Source organism: Dromiciops gliroides, chromosome 5, assembly GCF_019393635.1.
Source record: "Dromiciops gliroides isolate mDroGli1 chromosome 5, mDroGli1.pri, whole genome shotgun sequence".
NCBI classification, from domain to species: Eukaryota; Metazoa; Chordata; class Mammalia; order Microbiotheria; family Microbiotheriidae; genus Dromiciops; species Dromiciops gliroides.
In genome coordinates this window covers 159,559,051-159,583,120 of record NC_057865.1, presented here as the reverse complement: position 1 = coordinate 159,583,120, position 24,070 = coordinate 159,559,051, and the positions used below count along the sequence as shown (strand labels likewise).

Below are 24,070 nucleotides of genomic sequence, written 5' to 3'. Positions count from 1 at the left end.
CATATAGGACACTGTGCAAATGAAAGAGGGAAACAAAAATAATTAAGTTTCCAATGTACTGGAGCATGTGATATCAGAGCAGATGAGTAAAAATAAAAATAGTATGAAAACATGTCTCTGATAAGTAGGAAGTTCTGAAAAAGCTTTTATAGAGTTTGGGGTAGGACCTGGGAGAGCTTCGAAGTAAGCTATGGATTTAAGAGGTAGAGTTGAGGAGGGAATGCATTCCAGGCATGGGATGGGGCTGCCTGTGCAAAGACAATGTGTGGTGTGAGTTGGAAGATGGTATCCTGAGTTTGGAGGATAGCAGGTAGATGAAATTTGGCCTACAGTATATGAAAGAGAGTAATGAAAAATACATCTGGAAAAATAGAAAGAAACCATGATAGCAAAGAGTTTTTCAAAAATGCCAAGTTGAGGAGTTTGCATTTTATCATAGAGTTGTAATTGGGGTTCTGACACATGTCCAGACCACATGATATAGTGTCTTTCCACATGAAGAGTGTGGAAGCCTGGTTCTGGAGCGAATCCTGGTAACATGTGAGAGCAGTGAACATGTATACATTCTGTAATTCTTGCTGATTGGCCTACCACTTGGTTGGGAGGAGTACTATTTTTCTCCCCAGTGATGAATAACAACTATAGGCATCTTTCCAAAATCTTTTTCTCTTTTCAGTGGCCTATCCTTTAAGAAAGCCTGAAACCACTTTTGTCTTCTATTAAAGTTGGAAGGTAGAAAACAAACAAACAAATGAAAAAAACAACTTCTTTCCCAATAACTCACCAACCCTGACAGTCTGGGTGGAAAGGAGTGGCTAAATAATAATTCTCTCCATGAATGTGGAGAGTCTTATGCAAATACCCAAGCTTGAACCCTGGGTTCCTCCATAAGATCCTCCATAAGTCATGTGTTGCCAATGTATGTGTATGTATATATAGGTTTGTTTAAATGCAAGTTGAAGAGTGATATGAATAGATATCAGTGAAATCTCCCCCACCTCTCTCCAAAGGACATTTGATTTCTGCCTAGAGGGGAGCAGGAGATTGGAGTCACAAGGCTGGCTCCCTCTACCCCTCAGAAGGATACTGAACTAGAATTATATTTGTCTACCTCAATATTGCTAGTGTAGGGGAAATGATTGAAGGTTCAAATAACTCCTGTTTACTATCTCATGAGAAAGCAAGGCCCCAAGTTATAAGTGAAGGCTTGAATCCCTCCCACCAAAAATAAGTTACACAAAAATAATTACTAATATTGAATAGCAAATAAACTCATTTATCCAACCTGATAGCAAACACAAATCAGAAAAGTTATAAAGACTAAAATGTACTAGATAATACAAAATGTGAATGAACTCTCCTTTGGAGAATAAGATGTCTCAACTCAACTGACATGCAGAGATATTCCCCAGTCTCACCCAAAGGGAAATTCCCCAAAGTCTCTGTTGTGGCAAATTGGAAATACGGAACATGTCTAGGCACTGGCTCCTCTACATGTTGGCATCTTTCCAAAGTCTTCCTCTCCCTCTAGGGGCCTCTCCCCGAAGAGAGCATGGAGCCATGTGTGTCTTCTTTAGAAGCCAGAAGACAAATGAAGGCAAGAAATTTTGGGTAATCATTCTTTCTCCCAATGAAGAGAGTCTTATGCAAATATCCAGGCTCAAAACTAAGGTTACAGATGTAACAGGAAAGTGTGGTATTGCAGTTGATTAAGAGTTGGTGTTGGCATCAGAAAGACCTGAGGTCAAGTCAACTGTCCAATATCAAAAATTGCATAACAGGTGCCAATCTACATTGGTAAAAGGTTTTTAGTCACTGGAAATTCTCAATTAATATGAAACCACAATTCAGATCTAAAAATCAAATAGGAAATTGCTGATGATTTTTGAGCAGAGAAATTTGATTCATAGTTTAGGAATATTCTTAAGGAAAATTAGTGGGTGGGCTGTCAGGGGCAGAGATGAAATAGGGAGACAAATTAGTTGGCTATCATAATAGTCCAGGCCAGAAGTGATGAATGCCTGATATAGAGTCAAAGAAAATAAGGACAGAGAGAAAGCTATCAGATCTGACAATTAGGAGACCTTGGAGAAAGCAGTTTCAATCCAGTGGTGGGGAGAGCAGCCAGGTCTAGGGGTTTTAAAAGATACTGATTGATGAGAACACAGAAGCAGTAAGTATAGACTACTCTTTTTTTCCATATTTTTATAATGAAAGAAAAGGTAAGAGAGATAGCAACAGTCTGAGTTGACATCAGGATCAAATTTCCTTATTCAGCAAACTTTATTAAGAACGAGACTATGGAAAACACTAACATAAACTTTAAGGTAATTTTAAAGTATCTTGAAAATTATAGGGAGTCATATTTCAAGTCAATATAATTAATAATTTCTTTAATAATTAGAGCTATCTAAACATAGAATTAGGGAAGCTAGATGGATCAATTGATAGAGTGCTAGGGCTAGAGTCAGGAAGACCTGAGTTCAAATCCAGCCTCAGACACCTACTAGCTGTGTGACCCTGGGCAAGTCACTTAACCTCTGTTTGCTTTAATTCACTGGAGAAGGAAATGGCAAACCATGCTAGTGTCTTTGCCCCAAGTGGGACACAAAGAGTCAGACACAACAACAAATATGGAAATATGAGATATTTGGTAGTCTTATGAGAAAATCAATGCTGTCAATAGACATGTCTTTAATCAAAGGCTGAATACCACTTTTGGGGTATTGAGGAAGGAGTTAATGTTTCAGGTAAAAGTTGGACCAGAAACCTTCTTTAGTCATTTTTAATTTTGAGAAATTATAATTTTCTGATCTGCAATTTAGCTCTCACTTCAGTCTCTAGCTTTGTTGGCCTGCAAAAATAATAGAGTCATGTCACTTTTTCTGAATATTGGTTTCCTTTTTCGAAGCATGAGAAGGGGGTGGACTGTATGATGTCTATGAACTTTTCAAGATAAAAAAAAAATTCTGTGTTTAACTCCTGAGCTAACCATTACACTTTGAACAAAAGGTATTTGCTTGATCAGCAAACTTTTTATACTATTTTATACTATTTATACTATTTTCACCTAAATTTTAAGCCTTTCCCAAATGGAACTTCACTGTACTTGGAGTCAGGAAAACCTGTATTTGAATCCTGCCTTAGACTGTTGTTAACTATACAACTCAGGCTAAGTCATTTAATCTTCTCAGGCTTCCCTTTTGTCCATTATCAAAAGGGGGTAAATAGGTTTAATAAACTCTAAGGTCCTTTCCAGCTCTATCTCTATGGTTTTGTGACCCCAGGATATTCATATGCAATGTAATGAAGTTGAACATCTAGATAAGTTATTAATCCCTCCTTTCTAAATACAGGATGGAAACAAATAAAAAATATTTGCAGCTTTCCTTTTTAAAAAAAATTTAAGATACATTTTTTTTTCAAATGGAAAATAACCATCAGCAATGGTCAAGAAAATAGTGAGGGGATAAATACAGTAGGCATATCATATATTTATTTTCCTCATATTTGTGGTAATCTATGGTTTAAGTTTGTCCAAAAGAGACCTCACTCTTTAAGAAAGAAATTCCATCTAATGAATTTATCTGGAAGGCATTTTGACAGGATCTGCCACAATATATGGGACATTTTGGAAGATCTTCCCCTAAATTATGGGACACTGGTTTGGTTGTGGCTGAGCAGCTGTTTATAACACTGAACAAAGCAGGAGGTTTGGAACAACAGTTTGCTCCCTCTATAGACCTGTTTCTTTTCAGTTATACCACTAAGGAATGGCTTAACATAACTCATGGTTATGGGCAGTTTAATAGGGTAATGTTGATCATTTGCAAATGTGAACAAAAAACCCACAAGAGGACACATCATTTTTTTTCTTGATTTTATCACCTTTATACAAACAATAAATATTTGCATTGATTAGCTATGATTAGATTTCCCTTCCCCCAATATTTTATGGAGCCATCTAGGTGTAAGCTAAGCGGCAAAGTGGACAGAGTATTTAGCCTGCAGTCCACAAGACTCATCTTCCTGAGTTCAAACCTGGCCTCAGACATGAAACTAGCTGTGTGACCCTGAACAAAGTCCCTTAACCCTGTTTGCCTCAGTTTCTGTATCTGTAAAAATGAGCTGGAGAAAGAAATGCCCAAACCCTTTAGTATCTTTGCCAAAAAAAAAAAAAACCTCAAATGCGGTCACAAAGAGTCAGACATGACTGAAACTACTATCTTATATGAATAAAATTTACTTAAACTTTGGGACAGTCTAGTGAAATAAAAAGACTTCTGGACTTAGAATCAGGAGAGTGACATTCAGATCCCCAGTAAAGCATGTGACCTTGGGCAATTAGTATGACCACAGAATCACAGGTTCTTCATTTGTAAAATAAAGATCCTTACACTACCTGCTTGACAAGATTGTTGTGACAAGAGTGATTTTAAGCCCTAAAGTGGTGTAGAAATGTAAATTATTACTAGGCAAGATTGGAGTTCACATATCAGCATTAATGAAAGGCAGATTTAAAAAAATAGTTTTGGGGGGGCAGCTAGGTGGCACAGTGGATAAAGTGCCAGCTCTGTATTCAGGTGGACCTGAGTTCAAATTTGACCTCAGACACTTGGCACTTACTAGCTGTGTGACCCTGGGCAAGTCACTTAACCCTCATTGCCCCGCCCCCCCCCAAAAGAGGTTTTTTTGTGGCTGGTGCTGAAAAGGAAAATTGCTATTTTCCCCCCTATTTTTATGGATTTGTGACAGTTCAGACCTGTTTGTGTTTAAAATATCAACTTTAGGGGCAGCTAGGTGGTACAGTGGAAAAAGCACCAACCTTGGATTCAGGAGGACCTGAGTTCAAATCTGGCCAAAGACACTTGACACTTACTAGCTGTGTGACCCTGGGCAAGTCACTTAACCCCAATTGCCACGCCAAAAAATAAAATTAAATAAAAAATTAAAAAATAAGCTTTAGCACTATTTCATATAAAATATATAAATGTACATTATAGATACATGTGTGTATGTAACTCATAACGTATAACACATAGTTCTTTAAGGTATTCAAAGTATATTCTAAGTATTATCTCATTTTATCCTCACAATTACCCTGGGAGGTGGGTGCTATTTTTATTATTTCCATTTTAGAGATGCATAAATTGAAGCAGATAGAGGTTACATACAGAAAAAGAAATGAAAAACAGAAGTGTCTGAGGTTTTGAGTTGAACTCAGGCCACTGAACCACCTAAGTACCATATATGAATACATTATAAAAAACAATGTCTGGGGCAGCTAGGTGGCGCGAGTGGATAAACCACCCATCCTGGATTCAGGAGGACCTGAGTTCAAATATGACCTCAGACACTTGACACTTACTAGCTGTGTGACCCTGGGCAAGTCACTTAACCCCAATTGCCTCACCAAAAAATAAAATAAAATAAAAACCAATGTCTTTTGCCTTTAAGTTGTCCAAGCAGCAGTAACTATGGACTCCTCTATCCTACAGAACTGGTACCATCCTTTAGGAAATAGTCAAAGCTCTGTGAGGCTTTGGGTTTTTATTTCCCCTTCCTGAAGAATTGAGGTTCAGGCCAATAGGGTTGGGATTTGTTTTTGTTTTTGTTTTCAACTTGACATTCCTGCTGAATTTAATTATTTACCACACCCCATCCCAGCTAAGAAAATATAACCTTTATTTTCTGGCTTTTAAGTTTGAAAAGTATTTGTGATTTTCTTAAAAGCAAATAAAATAAAGCAAAACAAATTCTGTGTGTAATGGATAGTGCACCATTCTTAAAGACAGGAGACCACGGCTCTGGTTTCAGCTCTGTGACTCTCTAGTTGTGTGTCTTTCCCTGAGTATGTTACATCCTCTCATCTTCATTCACCTAATCTATAAAAGAAGGAGGGTAGTACAGATGATCTTGAAGGTCTCTTTTGGCTCGAAAACTGTAGGATGATTTTATGAGTTTGAAGTTCAAAGAGAGTAAAGATAGATCTGTGATCCATTCTTGTTTACTAGCCACAAACCATTTTCTGTCTGATGATGAGAAACAGAGATGCTTTTTGCTTCTATAAGATCTACGTATGTAAAATCTCTTAAGGGAAGGAAAAGGATAACATTTGGGCTGTAGTTTATTTTATTTTATTTTTTTACTTTTTCATTTGAAATTGTTGTAGCAATATGTTAAACAAAATTCTGCCAAAGAAAAGAACTGAAGTTTGTCGAAGCAAACAGATAGAAGATTAGGAGGGAGGTTTTGCATCTTACCATTACCAAATGTGCATTTGAGCAGTGTTCTAACAACCACATGCTATAGTTTTCCCATCTGGGAATAGTATCTATGTGCTCTTTTGTAGCTGTAGGTAAAACAAGCACAAAGCTATTAAGAGGTATCTGAGAATAAGTGAAGCTTTATTCACTTCAAGACAGAAAGGTAACAGTTAACTCCAGGTGTAGCTATTATATGAGCAAACAGTAAAAGCTTTGCCTGTATCTGCCTGCCTTGTTTGTCTCATTTTCGTGCATTAAAATTACTTTAAACTTCAGTCTCTTCCTCCTATTTTCCTTTTTAAAACCCTCTTGTTAAGAAACAAAACAAAACAAAACAAAAAAACCTCTTGCTTCCCATCTTTTTTGGGGGGGCACTGAGGGCATTAGAACGATAAAATCACCCCACAAGTTAAAAATAGTGTCTTCTATTCCCCTCTCAGGACTCACATTCAATAGCATATGAAATTGATAGATTTAAATTAATCTTTCTCTTCAAGTTTTATGGATAAATATCATGGTGCAGGCAGGAGACAAACTTGTGTGATTTCGAGGGTTCTGAGCATGCCTCCTCCCTTCCTACTTTCGCCACACTTCTTGGCTTATTAAATTATATAATTAGAGATTGAGCTGTTAAATGATAGATTTGACCTAGATAGATTTTGACCCTAAATTCTATCATTATACTTTCTAGTGTGAAAGGGGAAAACCAATGGTTGGGGGTCACGTGTAGGTTTTTGAGATAGAAGGGAGATGAATGGGGGAGATATCCCTGGCATTTACAGTCTGTATAATGAGTCTCTTCATAGGCCTCCTAAGCTCAAGAGTTTTGCCCTAGTTTGTTGTCTGCATGTGGAGAAAATGCACATCACCTGATGTGAGGGGTGACAAGTAGGGAGCAGAAAGTCCTGCCTGTTATCTCTGTATCCCTTTCAGTCTCCTCCCATGACAGAGTAGGTTTCTTTATTTATAAGCTGGCAGAGAGTTCTATCTCTTTTTTCTACTACCCCAGTCCTAATATTCCCAGCTAAGTAGAGGAGCCAGTTACACCTGTCCCCTATTTTCGAAGAGATAAGGCCAAAGTTTACAAGGACAGAAGTTTTGTCCCCATTTATTTGCCTGCTGCCTGTTGTGTACCCAGGGTGTGTACAATTCTTGGATAGAAACCTGTTCATTTGCTCATTTGAGGGTATAGGTAAAAGCCAGATTAATGGGGTGGGGGGGTGTAGTCTTTCCTCAGAGGCTTTTACCACTTCCGCTTTTCCATCCCTCATTTCAGCTCAAATTTCTAAATCTGACTGCTTCCTATTACTTGCTCTTGTCTTTTCCACATTCCCTTAAAAGTCTAGAAGGGAGCAGAGCATCTTGGTTCTTTCAACACTGAATGCGGTTTGGCTTGTCCAAGAACAGTAGGTTTGGATTGCAAAATTGAAGCTTGGGATGGTACAGATTATTAGCTATCCTCCTCCCTGCCCCCCCCCCCAAACATTGTAGTTTTATTGCTTACGTTCAATAGAGAATGAACATATGCTCCCTAAACCAGAAAGGTTAGCGGGGCTCGAGTAGTCCAAGGGCACGTTTAAGAGTCAGTTTGCACCGAACAAACCTTCAAGCAGAGCTTTCAGATATCCCTAGACCCCTGATACCGACAGTTTACACACATGCAGGGAGGATGTCTTCACCTCTGGAAGAGAACGAGTACAGGGTGTGTTCAAGTATGTGTGTGCAGGGCTTGGGGGAGGAGATAAGGAGGAGAGAAAGGTAATCCCCAGCGGTTTAAACAGCACCCCCCCCCCCCCGCCTTCATCCAAAAGAATGAGTCTTTCCCGGGGCAGCTGCTGCGGCCACACCACAAACTTAAAAGCCGCCCTCCCGTACCGAGCGTGCCTCTCCTCACCACGATCCCCTAGCAAAAGCTCCAGCTGTTGTTATGCTCGGGGCTAGTCCCGGCCCGGCGTTTGAGGGAGCAGCAGCGCCCTCTGCTTTCTGATTCCGCCTCTGCAGCAGCAGAAGTCGCCCTCCGCTGCCGCTGCTGTAGCAGCCGCCGCGGCTCAGCCTGAGCTGCTCGCTCCAAGGTGGAGGGGGGCCATCCCACCGGCTCCCAACTTCGGCCTCACGGCTCCCTAGACGCAGTTTACTTCCCCTCGCTCTTGGAAAATACGGCAGGAAAAGAAAATTTAAAAAAGAGAGAGCGAAGGCGAGGAAGACCAAAGCCAGGTAAAGAAAGCGCATCTCGGGTCACCTGCAGGTGGGCTGGCGCACACTTCTTAGCAATTTGAGCTCCCTGACTTGTTAAGCCAGAGGGCAGGGCTAGGCGAGGAGGCGCTACGAGGTCCTGAGCTAGGGCGCGGAGAGGAAACCCGCACAGCTCTGAGCGTGGCGGAGATAAGGGTGCGGACGCCGTGGGGACCCGGCAAAAGCGCCCGCGAGCGGTGGGTGAGGGACCTTTGCCCGGAGGGAGCGAGCGGGTGCCCGAGTGTGGGGACCGAAGGGACTGGGGAGGTCTGCGGGGATGGAGCTCATCTATCTGTAAGAATGATCATTGAGAAAAGTTATTAGTCACCGAGAATGTTATACATAGTTTTCCTCTGAAAAAGAAGTACATTTAACTGTGCTCTCAATGCCAAGTCACGGTAAACCTGTTCTCTGATGAACGTATGTGCTGCAGGTTTCAAGACCAATAAAGCTTTAGTAGATGAAAGACAGTGAGAAGAGCTTTTTGCTCCCCGGTAGATTTCGTACCCCACCCCCTTTTTTTAAACGAAAATGTAGCTAGCCCAGAGGTTGTGTATGAGTGTGAGGGTGATTGGTCATTGTTTGTGCGTGTGTGTGTGTGGGGGGGGGGGGAGGTGGGTAGGGTGGAAGTGATTGTTAATAAAGTGTGCATCTTTAAGGTGAATCGCAATAGTCAGATTGATAAGAGATGTCTCCTCGTCTTAGATTGACGTTAGAAATGGAGAGTTAGACATCTGTCACATGCCTGCTGCCAGAGGAATGGAAATAATGGCGAAATTCCCTAGAGACAGGGAGAATCTCAATCTCTCTGTCTCTGTGTGTCAGTGTGTCTCTGTCTCTTCCTCCTACCATCCCAGTCTTTAGCAAAACTTGCATGTGGCAGGAACACAGATGAGTTTCATGCTGGGGCTGAACCATAAATTTATTCCCCGGGCAGTCTGTAAGCCGTTTCCTCTACGCTCCACAAGTTGACACATAAATTCGGTCTCTTACTAAGGACTCACGCAGTTTATCTGGCCTGGCTGATTTTCCTTCCCTAATGAGTTGGGTTGTCCTGTGTTCCTTTCCCAAAGTGATTGGTTTGGTTTGTTGTTGGCTTTTCCCCACTCTGTGACTAGCCAACGTGTTTCCGTAGAAATGGACTTGACAGAAAGGAGGAAAGGATAAAGTGTCGTAAGCCATAGAGACCTTTTCTTTTCAATTGCCAGCTAACTAGGTTTTTTTGTTGTTTTTTTTTTGTTTTTGTTTTTTTTTTTTTGCCAGTGGGGTAAGTGTTAGACATTCCAGGACCTCAAGCCGACACGATGTTTCTTGGAGCTCCCCAATGTTAGTAGATCGCTTAGTCTGACTGAAAGGCAAATGCTAAGTCACACCTAAGCCAAAAAAAAAAAAAAAAAAAAGGCAGAGGCAGGCTTTTTAAAAAGTCTCCAAGAAAGCAATGTTTCCAAATTCCAAAGCCAGAACTACTGAATTCTCTCTCCCCCGCTCCCAGTTCCCCAACTTTGAAAATGTTGTTATGTGTGCACACTTGCCTGCCTGTGTGCCCTCGTCGGGCATTAAAAATCTATAGTATTTATAGAAAATGTCCCAGCTAATGGGGAAGAGGAAAGGAGCCACTTCTTCCTTGGAGAGTCGTGCTTGTTGATATGTACCCATAGCAACTGAAAGGGCTATGCTAGCAGAACTCAATACCCTCCAAAACAACTACAAGTGTGTGTGTGTGTGTGTGTGTGTGTGTGTGTGTGTGTGTATACGTACATCTGTGTGTACTACATACGTATGTATGTACCTACACACATGTCTTGGTAAGATAAATGGGAAGTGGGAAAGAAAGGCTTTCCAATTCAAACTATAGGAATCTACCCTTTTCCCATTTCACAGGAGTTCACTTCAGGGAACTAGATCAGTAGGAGGGATCAGAGTTGGAAATAAACAGGAGAGAATTAGAGGAATTCTGGTGTAGATTTATGGGGTCTGGAGTCAGGGAAATCTCAATTCAAATTCTGAAACTCCATAACCTTTCCCAAGTCACTTAAACTCACTGAATTGTGAGCAGCTAGGTGGCACGGGAGATAGAGCACCAGCCCTGGAGTCAGGAGGACTTGAATTTAAATCCAGCCTCAGATTCTTACTAGTTGTGAGTCTCTGGGCAAGTCAATTAACACTAATTGCCTTTAAAAAAATAAATAAACCCCCCAACTCTGAAGGGTTGTTTCATCAATCTATAAATTGGAAATAACAATAGCTAGGATTTCTTCAGCTACTTTGGTCTCATTTTACAGATGAGGAAACTGAGCCTAAGAGAGATTTAGTTTCCCAGATAAGAGAGCTAGTAAGTGTCTGAGGTAGAACTTGAACTCAGGTATTATTTACTCTACATGTTATTTGCTTATTTACTTTACATGTTATTTACTTATTTACTTTACATGTTAACCATGGCATCAGCTAGTTGCAGCTACTACTGTGAGTCTCAAATGAAATAGTGTATATAGTATGTTGCAAATCTTAAAGTATGATTTCATCCTCAGTTTTATCATTATTTGTGATTATTATGATTATTAGTATTAGCTCTCACCATCTTGGTGGTGGATAGCAGCTAACTGGTATTATAGCTAATATATATAACAATACACTTTGTATATATCTACTAGGGTGAAAAAGGATGAGGAGATGGAGCAAAAAATTGACCCCTAGAAGGGAAAGGAACTTATTTTCATAGCTAACATTTCAATAGGAATTTGTTAACATATGAAATCCTGCTTTAGTCTTATTAAATAATATGCAACCCAAGACTATTACTAAAATCCATGTTTTGCTTTTGGGGAGTGTGACCTTCACTTATGCTTGGCCGGTATGTTTCGTTTTGGCACTTTGGGAAGACTGGGTCTATGACCTATGTCCTATGGGATATGAGCTCAATCCAAAGAATATTCCTTTTGAGATAAGCTTTTGGGTAGATAATTTGAGAATGTAACTCCTAGAACCCTGTTATACTTTCTATATTGGGAATTGGTCATTCTTGGAGGGTGAGGGAGAAATGTAGACAGACGAAGACTATAGGCATGTTTGGGTAAGGTGGATGATACCTATTAATGCCTGGCACTAATAATCCACACTTTTTTTTTTTAGATTTTATAGAACTAATATTTAATGAAGGGGAATAGGAATAAAATTGGAGGTCAGGTGATCTGGATTCTCTACAACCTGCTGTGTGATCATATCACTGCATATCTCAGTGATTCAGTTTTCTCATCTGTCAGATGAAGGGATTGTGTTAGAGAAGTATTATAGTCCCTTCCAAGGTCTTAGTAAATTTGCATGAAGGTAGTTTTAAAAAATACATATTGTAAACCAATAAGTAGAATTAAGCAAATCTTAACTATCATTGACCCAACACTTATCTTCCACTCTTTAGAAATAAGGATAATTGTGCTTTGATTATCAAGTCTTAAAGCAAATTATTAAAATTAAAACTGCCAGAAATCAATGATATATTTAAAAACATATATTTTAAAAGATTACATTGCAAGTCAATAGCTATAAGTTGTTAGAAGGGAAAAAAAAGCACAAACCACTGGGATTCATGGAGCTTTCTTCCAATTAGTGCCTTCTTGACCTCAGTAATGACTGTGAGTTAACTGTACTAATGCATCCTAGTAAATAGCCACTTGCCCCCCTCATCTAAGAAGAATAATGTGATTTATGATGACAGAGCAACAAAGGATATGATCCCCTTTATTTTCCTGTCTGTGTCCATCTGGAAGGAGAAAGGCTTGTAAAAAATATTGCCTAAAGCGGTTTGTTTTTTTTTTTATTCTTAGCAATCTACATTTGTTCTTAAGAAAATCCATATAAGTAGTATGCCCAGGAATTAGGGCAATAATGGTTTTGAATTCTTTCTTCATTTAAGTAACTTCTTTTTCCATGTAAATCAGTTGATCTCATATCCTGTCCAGGTGAATCCTAGTCAGCTAGGCTTATCTTATAGCTGATACAACTAGGATATTTACTTTTATGATCATTGGTTTTTATTGTCATTACTGATTTTATCTTTTTAAAGAGGAGATGTGGTTTCCTTTGTTGCAGAGCTAGGGGTGAACAAATCAGTTCTTTATTTAGTAGACTCACAGAAGAAGCTATGGGTTTGACTCAAAAACACCTACTGTAGCTGAATTATCCTCACATACTCTATGTTTTCCCTTTCAATGAGGAAAGGTGTTGTTTGGGGAAGAACTGAACAGTATAGTGCTTGGTTTTATATATGCAAAGATTGTATATGCTTATGAAATAGGAGCAGGAACTTTTAAAAGTTTTATCTTATTACTGTAGAAGATTATAAGTAGCTGTTTTCTTGAACCTGCCATTAGTACTGAATTATTTAGTGCCTACTTGCTCTTTATATTGTCACTAAAGTTACTGATATTTTTATTACAGATCTTGAATATAAACTCCATAGTTTCAAGGTGAGAAAAAGTTCCGTCTTTCTTCAGAAAGGTGACAATTCTCTAGCATACATTGATTTAATATTTTCTCAGTATACCCCCAGGTTTTTTTGTAACTTGTTTAGCTAAAGCAGAAAAATGATGACACAAAATCATAGTGTGCTGCCTTTGTGTTATTTAGCTTTCCTAACATGTTGCTTAGGAAGCATCTCTGTGTGTATGTACATTTGTGATTTATTTATAAAACAACAGCAATAATAACTATTACCCTTCCCCTAAATACTGGGGCTGGAATCCGGAAGATACATCTTCTTGAGTTCAAATTTGGCCTTAGACACTTATTAGCTGTGTGACCCTGGACAAGTCACTTAAGGCTGTTTGCCTCAGTTTCCTCATCTGTAAAATGAGCAAGAGAAGGAAATGGCAAACCACTCCAGTATCTTTGCAAAGAAAATCCTAAATGGGGTCATAAAGAGTCAGACATGACCAAAGGAGAGGAGGGAGAGCATTCTTTTTCTAGAATTTCCTTGGGCATGGATTCTTGTCTTTTCTGTATCCTTTGGATCCATCCTGTGTAAGATTTTCATCCTCTAGCCACATGAACTTTGTTAATGATTGCCTGTCATTTTTTTATTAAGGTAAAGCAGGCAGCTTTGCTGATGGAATTTGAACCTAACAAGAACCTTTTCATCACTGGGTAAAATTCAGAATAAAAGATTACATTTTATAGAAAATACATGGGAAAAAAAACTGGATTCAAACACATTGTCTCCTGAACTACAAACTACTATGATGTCAGAAAGGGAAGGCTATTTTTCCCTCTTAGTATAATACCTAAGGCAAGATACCAGGATCTGCTTGAGTTTCAGGCTTAGTTTTAGTGGGCATTTAACACAACAAAGGCAAAGGTAAACTTATTCACCTCTGACCACATATGATGTATATGGGGTTGGAATATACTGAGATCTTGAGGGAGGAGGGGGACTACAGTTTACAAAAATGACTGTTATTAAGTAACAGTCTCCTCAATTAAGAAATAAATTGTCTAATTTCCCTTCAAGCCCATAATATATGGTTTTATGATCATATTTTTTTAAAAAAAAGATTAAAACACACACTTAGACATTACACTTGAAGAGTATAATTCCGAAGGGTCCAATGAGGATTCCGTTTAGTAAACATTCAAACATTAAACTATGTGCAATGAAAACCACTATACAGGGGCAACTAGGTGGAGCAGTGGATAAAGCACAGGCCCTGGATTCAGAAGGACCTGAGTTCAAATGCGACCTCAGACACTTGACACCTACTAGCTGTGTGACCCTGGGCAAGTCACTTAACCCTCATTGCCTACAAAAGAGAAAAAAGAAGAAAAAAAAAGAAAACCACTATACATGGAAGCAGTTGTGTTAGGTTCTGAACCAGGTTTGCTGCATTTTCATCTTGCCTTTTTATCAAGGCAGAGTAAAAGCAACTAATATTTATCAATTTTCCCCTGGGTGGAATAGACTTATTTTTCCCGACCGCTGCCTTTTTATTCAGGAAAAAAAAAATTAGGACAAACAGATTTATTTTTTTTCTAGTTTCTAATTCTATGTTGCTTGCTGTTCTTTTTAATTATATTACAGTCACAGTAAGAGGTGTACTAAGTCTGGGAAATACTGCTTTTCTTCCCCTAGCAGGAGACTTGGCTTTTTTCATGGTTATTTTAAAATTCTTACCAATTTGGGAGTACATACCTTTAAAGCTATAAGAAATAATGCACTGATTACACTAGTGTATCCTAATTACTCCTTTTTAAAGTTTTATTGATGTGCTTTGCTTTTACATCACAAATATTTACAGATTACTCCCACTTCATGAGAGGTCTCTTGTAATAAAGTAAAACAATTCAGTAAAACTAATAATATAGTGACCTCATCTGAAAGTGCCTGCAACATTTCACATCTGTAGTAAACCCCCCCTACCACCAACTCTCTATTTTTTTTAACTTAACAGAAATCTTTCTCTCCTTCCCACTCCACCCCTCACCTCATTGAAAAGAAAAGAAAGCAAAACAAGTTTCTTTTAACAAATATGCATAGTCAAGCAAAACAAATTTCCTCAGTAGTCGTATACAAATATGTGTGTGTACACACACACACACACACACACACGTACGTCATTACTCAATTGTTACAGCTGTTTCAGAGGTGATAAACCTGCTCTTTCCCTTTCTAATCCATTTAGATTATTTTTTTCACCTTGTAAGGATTTTAAATATTTTTATTGGTTCAGGTGTTGATCACATTGTAAACCTTATTGAATTTTAATTGGATGATCCATTGAGCTTCCAGTATTTGGTTATTGTTGTTCAGTTGTTTCAGTTGCATTCTATTCTTCATGACCCCATTTGGGGTTTTCTTAGCAAATATGCTGGAATAATTTGTCATTTCCTTCTACAGTTCATATTACAAATGAAGAAACTAAGGCAAATAGGGTTAAGTGAATTACCTGGGGTCACTCAGCTGGTAAGCATCTGAGGCCAGATTTGAATTCACAAGTCTTTTTGACCCCAGGCCAAGCACTCGATCTACAATGGCACTTAGCTGTCTTGACTCATTTACCTACCTGGAAAATGGAGTTAAATCAGTACCTCTAGTTTCATCGTTGTTGTTCAGTTGTGTCCAACCTTTGTGGCCCCATTTAGCAAAGATATTGGAGTAGTTTGACATTTCCTTCACTGGTACATTTTACAGATGAGGAAACTAAGGCAAACAGGGTGAAGTGGGGTTACATAGCTAGTAAGCATCTGGAGACAGATTTGAACTTAAGAAGATGAGTCTTCCTAACTCCAGGCCCAGCACTCTATTTACTGTACCCCCTCGCTGTCCCCTAAAGAATGATCAATGGTTTCAAAATATAGTACCTTTTGATCTATCCAAGTGTGATGACAAAAGCATGCTCTAGAAATCAATTGTTTGCATCTGGTGTGTGATTGCAGTTAACAATAAATAAATGTAGTTTAAAATTATTTCTTTAAAAAAATTTTAGATATTTACTATTTAAAAATCTATTTTATTCATTATTATTTTATGAAAGTATTACATATTTCCCAATTACACATAAAAAACTTTAAAACATTCATTTAAAAAAATTTTGAGTGTCAAATCCCCCCCCCTGCCTTGAGAAGGCAAACAATTTGATAGATATTAATAATTTTAAGGAACTCTTTAAGCCTGACACAAGATCACAAATTTTGAAATGGGAAGAGACTGTAAAAATCATCTACTGGAATCCTCTCATTTTACATAGGAGGAAACTAAGGCTTCCAAAGGTTAAGTGACCAATGTCTTTCAGCTAGTAAATGAAAGAACTGGGATTTGAACTGAGGCTGCAGACTGCAAAGCCATCACTTTTTCCAGTATATTACACAATCAAATGACATTTTTAGTTATTTCATCTCCATGTTAATAAAATTTAAAACATACAGCAGAAGTCTAGTTTTTAGCTACTAATCTTTCCCACCCTACCCTCAGTGAACTAGCTGACACGTAATATTATCCATGTGTATAAACCCACAAAGTGGGGAACAGAGAATTAAATGAACTAGGGTCACTAGACTTTAGTGAGAAAGTGGGCTCAGGGGAGGATAGTGAAAACTATGTTGGAAAATACGGTCTGGAACCTAGAAATGAAATGAAAGAGGCCAATTGATGGTGTGTAGGCTGCTCAAAAGTCATGAATGGATTGTTGAATAACAAGCAACATTAAACATTACAAATGTAAGGAAGTGTATGCTAACAGTCAAGAAAAGACTGGCTATATAGGCTTTTGAAAATTCGCTTCCTGGTATAGTCAGCTTATCATTTAGTTAGAGAGGTGGTAAGTATCTAATTAGATGAAAAGCTAAAGATGAGAAGATACTACATAGAATCACAGTAGCTTCCATTAGACCCAATTAAACTAAGAACAATTGAAAATGGGCAAAGTAAAGACAATGATCATTTCTTGAGGACTTTAAAGGCACCATAGTAGGAGCAACATCCTGCCCCCTGCCTGCATGCAACTTTGTTTAGTCTTTCCATAAAACATTTTGAGGTCACCTTCAAGACTTGATTTACTCATGATATTAAAGGTTTAGGCTGTTGACATCACTTCCTGGTTGCCTGGGTATAAAACTGACATAAGAAGCTCCAGAAACTCTCTGATGCAAAAATGGGTGGGGGCAACTCAGGCAAGGAAGTCTTGCTCAGTTTCAACAGCTAGAGGCATCTTCCACGCCTGTCCCTGAGGATTATTTTATTGCCATGGCTAACTATCATTATTGTTAACTGTTGAATGAATTGTCTCATTTTTCCCCCTAAAATCACATCAAGTCTCTCAAGGGACTGGCCTCAGTTCTGCCTACCAATTCCAAATGCAAAACAATTATCAGAAAACAGAGACCAAGAGAGTTAAGAAATAGCTTTGACCTGAAAAATTGACTTAATAGTTTTAAAGAAGAGTGATATGGGGGCAGCTAGGTGTCGCAGTGGATAGAGCACCGGCCCTGGAATCAGGAGGACCTGAGTTCAAATTCAGCCTCAGACACTTAACATTAGCTGTGTGAACCTGGGAAAGTCACTTAACCCCAATTGCCTCACTTAAAAAAAAAAAGTAGAGTGATATGGCATCCCAATACAAGTTAATTTGCAAATCTTTGGAAGGGAAGATAACAGAAGACTGATATTAGTACTGCCTTATGAAAAGCAATTAAAGAGAAAATGAGACTGCAGAGTATTTGTACATGAAATCAGAAAAGAGAAAAATGACTTTAAGTGAAATATACTCTGTGTATATGTGCCTCAGTTTCTTCATCTGTAAAATAAAGGGGTATACTATATGACCTCCGAGTTATTGTAGCTCTAAATTTATGATTCTATCACTTTCTGATCTAATTTTAAGGTCAACAGTAGTGGAGTCTCCATATTTGGATTCAACTACTTTAGCACCACAGGTATTAAATGCGGAAATAGAAATGGCTTTTAGGAAAATGAAGTAGATAGGAATAACTGCACATATACTAGAGGTAAGTGAACATTAACGGCACTAACAAGGGACCATTCCCTCAAAATTGATATGACCATAATTGAAGCATTTCTGGAGAAAAAAATGGCAATTGAGAAGATATCATCAACTATCAATCTATATCCTTCATTTATCATCTCTTTTTTATTTTTGTGAGAATTGCCTTTACATTCATTGAGGGTATCTTTGATTTCAAAACAAAAGAAAACAGCAACAATAGCACATATTTTTCAGACATTCTTCTCCATCAGACTGCAGCATAATGGTCATGCAACTGACTGAGAAGTATAGAGAATGCAAGCTTTCACTGTGTTGATTTATTGATTTTACAGAAGCACTTTACTTAGTAGAGCAAAATTTAGTCTTAAAGATTTTTCTTGCATAAGATGCCTCTCATGCTTGAATTAAAATTATATAGGAATCTGTGACATGTCATTTAGTCATTGAACAGGAAGGTACCAAACAAACACTGACTTCATGCCACACACTGCAAAAGCAAAAGGTAAAGGTAACTACTGTTAAGGGCTAAAATTCTAGCTAAATTGTCTAAAATCTAATGAGTGGTCGCCAATAAATTATAAGCTTTAGCAAGAATTAGACTTTTAAGCATTTATTAAGGAGAATAAGAATTTGGTAAAGAGAGAAGAAAGGCCTAGATTCCTCTATCTGTTAAAGGGAGAGCGCATTTCTAGCTGCCTTCTCCACCAGCGTCCCCAGGAAAAAGTGCGAGAAAGAGCCCCCGTCTCTTCCTTCTTCCTCCCACCAGCAGATGTCACTTCCTGATGCCAAAGAAAAGACTCCTGGTCTTGCCCTCAAAGACCTTCGCTTCATGGGCGGAACTCTTCTACAGTAAGTCTCCAGCAGGTGGCGTCATTCCAATCATTACACTACAGAAATCACCTTTTTAAAGATCTATATACTGATATTGTCAGGTAGAAAATTTGAATTAATTTCTTATACATCCTTGATGATAATCTCACCATTTTAGGATTCAGATTATTTGTTAAAAAAGAAAGAGAGAGCTTGCCTTGTCCATCACCCCTGTTCCTTTACTTCAGAAATGAAGTTTGATTTGTTAAACCTCTTGGGTGTCTTCTATGCATATTTAAGTTTTTAGACTTTTGGTCTTGTTCTACGTTATCTAAAATTACCTGGTTTTCTGTGTCTTTGGAAGTGAGCGAAGCTCCCTGGCCCACATGGGGAAATCAAACTTAAGACCCTGTCTCTTTTAAAAACTCTTAAATCATTGAATTAACTAGCCATATTTAAAAACAGTAGCAGGAACTAGACTGTTATATAATTGTTATATAAAGCTTCAAAATAAGAGAGAAGCAATTAGAAATGCCACATTAATTTATTGATATATACATACATGTATGTACTCATATATACATGCATGCATATATTCATACATGCCAATTTTAGTGACAAGGAATAAGCATTTCCTATTACTACATGCATACATGTGGATACACACATGTATACATACATATGAGACAATTGTAGCATCTCTTCTACTCAGTCTGGGCTGATTTTTCAGTAAAAGGTGATGAAACTTAAGACTTGATTTTCCCAGAGAATTAAGGCTTGAGCTGTTGACATAGCTTCCAGTCATGTAACTCAAACAAGATAAACAAATCAAATTTAGCATAAAAGGAGTTTCTATCTACTTGGTTTGTATTCTGTCTTATGACAACAAGCTACTATTGCAAATGGGGAGGCAGGGAATGTATACCCAACTTCATCAACATTCTGATAGCCTTTCCATTCTATCAAAAAAGTAAACTTTTTAGGATGATCTAAAAAGTTTCTCATTTTGGTTCAGTTCTGAACCTGAAACGCAAGTCTGGCCTGGCCTAGAATACTAGCAAATGATGCTTCTAATATATTTTGTTTATTTATTTGTTATTTTTGCAGGGCAATGAGGGTTAAGTGACTTCCCCAGGGTCACACAGCTAGTAAGTGTCAAGTATCTGAGGCCAGATTTGAACTCGCATCCTCCTGAATCCAAGGCCGGTGTTTTATCCATTGTGCTACCTAGCTGCCCCCTCCAATATATTTTGAAAACAAGTTTTTCATTGAGTAACTGAATTATTCCTCCTGAAATACTGATTTCATGGATGTATTATTTTGCTTAGAACATCCTTATTTTACAAATAAATTAAAGTTATATATAAGCCCTGAAGAGTGGAGAGAAGAGAACAAGAATTTATGAGGAACCTGCAATGTGTCAGCCACAATGCTAATTACTTCACAAATATTATCTCATTTGATCTTCATAACAACCCTCTAAGGTTGGTGTTATTATTATCCCCATTTTGTGATTGAAAAAATTGAGGCAGATGTCAGGTTCAGTGACTTGTCCAGGGTCACACAACTAGTGTCTGAGGCCAAATTTGAACTCGGGTCTTCTTGACTCCAGCTCAGTGCCTTGTCCATTTCCCCATTTAACTGCCTTCAACAGTGGACAAAATCCAGCCTTAGAGTCAAGAAGACCTAGGTTCAAGTTCTGTCCTTGACACATACTAACTGTCAGCCATTATGGACAAGTCATTTAACCTCCAAGTACCCCAGACAAGTGTTTGTTTCTCAAATTGTAGAACTGGTGCCAATCTTCATTGGTAGACTGGAGTCCCTCAGTGGAAGCGATGAAATCACATATTTAGGTTAGTATAAATCCCAAATTAAGCATTTTCGAATAATCAAGTTTTCTCTCCTTATTTCAGGGTTGGCTTATTGCTAACAATTTCAAGCTTTTCGTAGTGTCCTTCATAGGATAGAAGGATTAAAGACTTAGAACTACAGAGAATACTGGAGTTCAGTCCTCTCATTTTTCAGATAAGAAACCTGAGGCGTAAGGAGGTTGTTAAGTGACTTATCTAGGATCACACAAGTAGTTCAGTGATTGAATTGGGATTTGAACTTATTAGGAAAAGCTGAGTATTTAAGGTACGTTCATCTACTGTGTTAAAAAGGATTGTCAGTAATTTGAAGTCTCTATGAAATTGTCTAAGGAAGACAAAGGGGAAAGACATGACTGTCTATGGAAAATCAATTTTGCCTAGCATCATGAGTTTACTAATCTGTCAAACTTCATTTTAAACGTGGAAATCTCTCATTTGTTATTTTAAATATAAAATCAATAGGAGATAGCATATAAGGTTTCCTAACATTTTGGATTTTTTGTTTTTTACTAAATCATCTAGTTGCTAAGTACTTTAGACCAGTAGTATCAAATTAAAATATAAACAGGGCCACTGAACTATTTATAAAGATCCCTGTAGTCCATGTGTTAACTTAGAAAACTACATTATAACATTATTTATGTTTTATTGTATTTTTATTTACTAAATATTTCCCAATTGCTTTATCATCTGGTTTGGGCCTCACTTGGGAGTTGTTGGGTTATGTGTCACCTCTTCTTTTGTCAACCACACATGGTTGGAATAGCTGCTTTGGGAGATAATATACGTGTAGGTAGTCTTTGGCACCAAAATATTGTTGTTGTTTGTTCTTTATTGTCGAATAGGACCATGACATCGAGAGGTAATGTCATGACTTGCATTGAACTGGTTTTAAGAGAGGGAGGGCTGTGTGAGGACATCAACCCCACTCTCTTCTCCAAAGCCAGTTGGAGAAGATATATATCAGGATGACTGGCGATGGCCCCAGATTTTTAAGGCAATCAGGGTTCAGTGACTGGCCCAGGGTCACATAGAGTCTGAGGTAAGATTTGAATTCAGGTCCTCCTGACTCCAGCACCAGTGCTCCATCTACTGTGCCACCTAGCTGCCCAGCACCAAAATATATTTTCAAAGTAAAAAAATCACACCAGAAAATTGAATATAACAAACAACAAAAAAAATTAAGTGAAACCTAGCTCATCTGATCTCAATACACTTTGTAACTCCTTTCATGAATTTGCATTCTAATTTGTAATATCTTTTATACATAGACATGTCTCAATACCCCTTCCATATTCTAAATTCCTTGAGTGAAAAGACCCTATTATTTATCTTTATATTTCCCATAGCACCTCATTTAAGTCCAGTGCAGATAGTAAGTACTTAGAATGAGTGTGATGAATGAGTCAGCTGGGACAATGCTTTCCAAATAAAAGCATTCTTCATTCATCTTTGTCCCTATTTCTCTTGAAGCTCAACATAATATATATGGTCTTAATCAATACTTCATTGAATCTATGACCCCAGCATTGTAGATGTTTCTTTCACTGTCCATCTGTACTTACTTGTCTTGTGTAATTTTCATCCATGCACTTACAAAATTCCTCTGTAGAGGACTGATCTAGTGAAAAATCTTCCTTGGAGGTATTTTAATATTCATCATTACCATTGTATTTCTTACTCATTCTAAATGACTATCTACCTTCTTTGCTAATCATTCACATCATTGATGATGTTTTTATGCCACTTATTATATGCAAGTCATTGTTGGTGATGTGTTGTGGTGTTCTTATGTTACCCATGTTTCTTTCCTTTTTTGGGGGGAGAGGGGAAAAAGGGGGTGGGCAGGTCATCTGTAGTTCAGATTCTTTAGAGATGGTGGTGTAAAATTGACAACTATCCTTAGGAACCATGAAATTATCTGGTAACCTGTGAACTAATTTGTTAAAAAAATTATAATCAGTGATAACATCCTATAATACATTTTATTGTGGCAAAATTAATATTTCTTTGCTCAAATTATAAGATTCTTTAAAATATTATGTGAATGGCAAAGAGAGCACAGCAGTATGGGAGATAGAACGGTGACCTCAGAGTAATGAAGACCAGATTTAATATGATCTTCTCCTGTCACATATTATGTTTGGCCCAGTAGAAGTCATTTAATTTCTCAATGATCCAGGCAACTCTATATGACTATGCATCACAGATCATGTTGCAGTCTACTGGTAGAGGGAGTTTCTTCATTAGGAGTTCCTGATGTCATTGAAATCCCCCAATATATGTTTATATCCTTTTGAGCTCACTTGTGATAAATCCACAGGAATGAAAATAAATAAAAAATCAGTCTAGTCCCTTATATCATCTCTTAATTTTTTTTTAATCTCTTACGTTTTGAAAGAAAAATTCAGCCTTTTTCTAGAATTCTCTTTGACATTATCAGTTATTGAAAAATGTCAAAAGCTATCAATCTTAAGCAGTGATTCTGCTTCCTGTAATCTTGCCAAAGTATCCAGATGACAGTTTTTTCCCTCTAAAAAGTTAATGATGCGTTCTCTGATTTGATATTTTCTCATTCCCTTTCATCTGCACAATATCCATATCATTCTTTGAAAGGAAATCTAATTATCTGTGTGTATATTTAGAAGATGTGGAGTTTAAGCTAACTATCCCAGCAGTTTGAGGAGGCAGTGAGATGTAGTAGTGGAAAGAGCCCATGATCTTTTAGAATTAGAAGAATTGGGTTTGATTCCCAGCTCTACTCCTTGGGAAAGTAACTAAACATTTTGAATCCCTCATTTCTTTATCCATAAAATAAGAGTGTGGGACTAGATGCGCTTTGAGGTCCCTTAAAGCTCTACATGTTTTTGCTACCCATAAAATAATATCAATTTAGTAAAGTATTTGTAAAATTAGTCCAGTAGTGTGGCAGTTGATAAAAAGGCTAGTCCTGCATTATTTACCCCTTTTTTTTTCTTTTTCTAAGACTGTATGTCCTAACATAAAATACGTTTTGGGGGGTTTATTTAGGAAGAGCCATGCAATCCAATTCCAGAGTATATGACTAAAGGTCCTTTTGTGGGGAGTAGGAAGAATGGTATCCCACTGAATCTCTTAAAATAATGAAACAAGTCTGAAAAATGCTGTTATTAATATGACTAATATGTTATGTGTATTCATTGTTGCTTTAAATATAGATTCTCTAAGTCCCAGAAAGGTAGCAAAAACCAAAACAAATTGAAAACTAGCCTATCTCAGGTAACTTAAACGAACCACAAAAACATACAGAACATATAGGGATTTGAGAAATTTGTTAATCTTGGTTGTGTTCCTTGATCTACCCGATTAGATATATTGCCCCACTGTCCTTTAAAGCCTAGTTCAAGAAGGAAGGAAA

General features: G+C 37.8%; 1 protein-coding gene across 1 annotated transcript in view; it reads left to right on the top strand.

The window, feature by feature from the left end:
• Positions 1-8,193: 8,193 nt before the first annotated feature.
• The window catches only part of SEMA3D (semaphorin 3D), a 252,169-nt gene continuing 236,292 nt past the window's right edge, over positions 8,194-24,070 (top strand). The window contains 1 exon segment of the mRNA XM_043969203.1: positions 8,194-8,480. The gene's annotated coding sequence lies outside the window, so the exon portion shown is untranslated.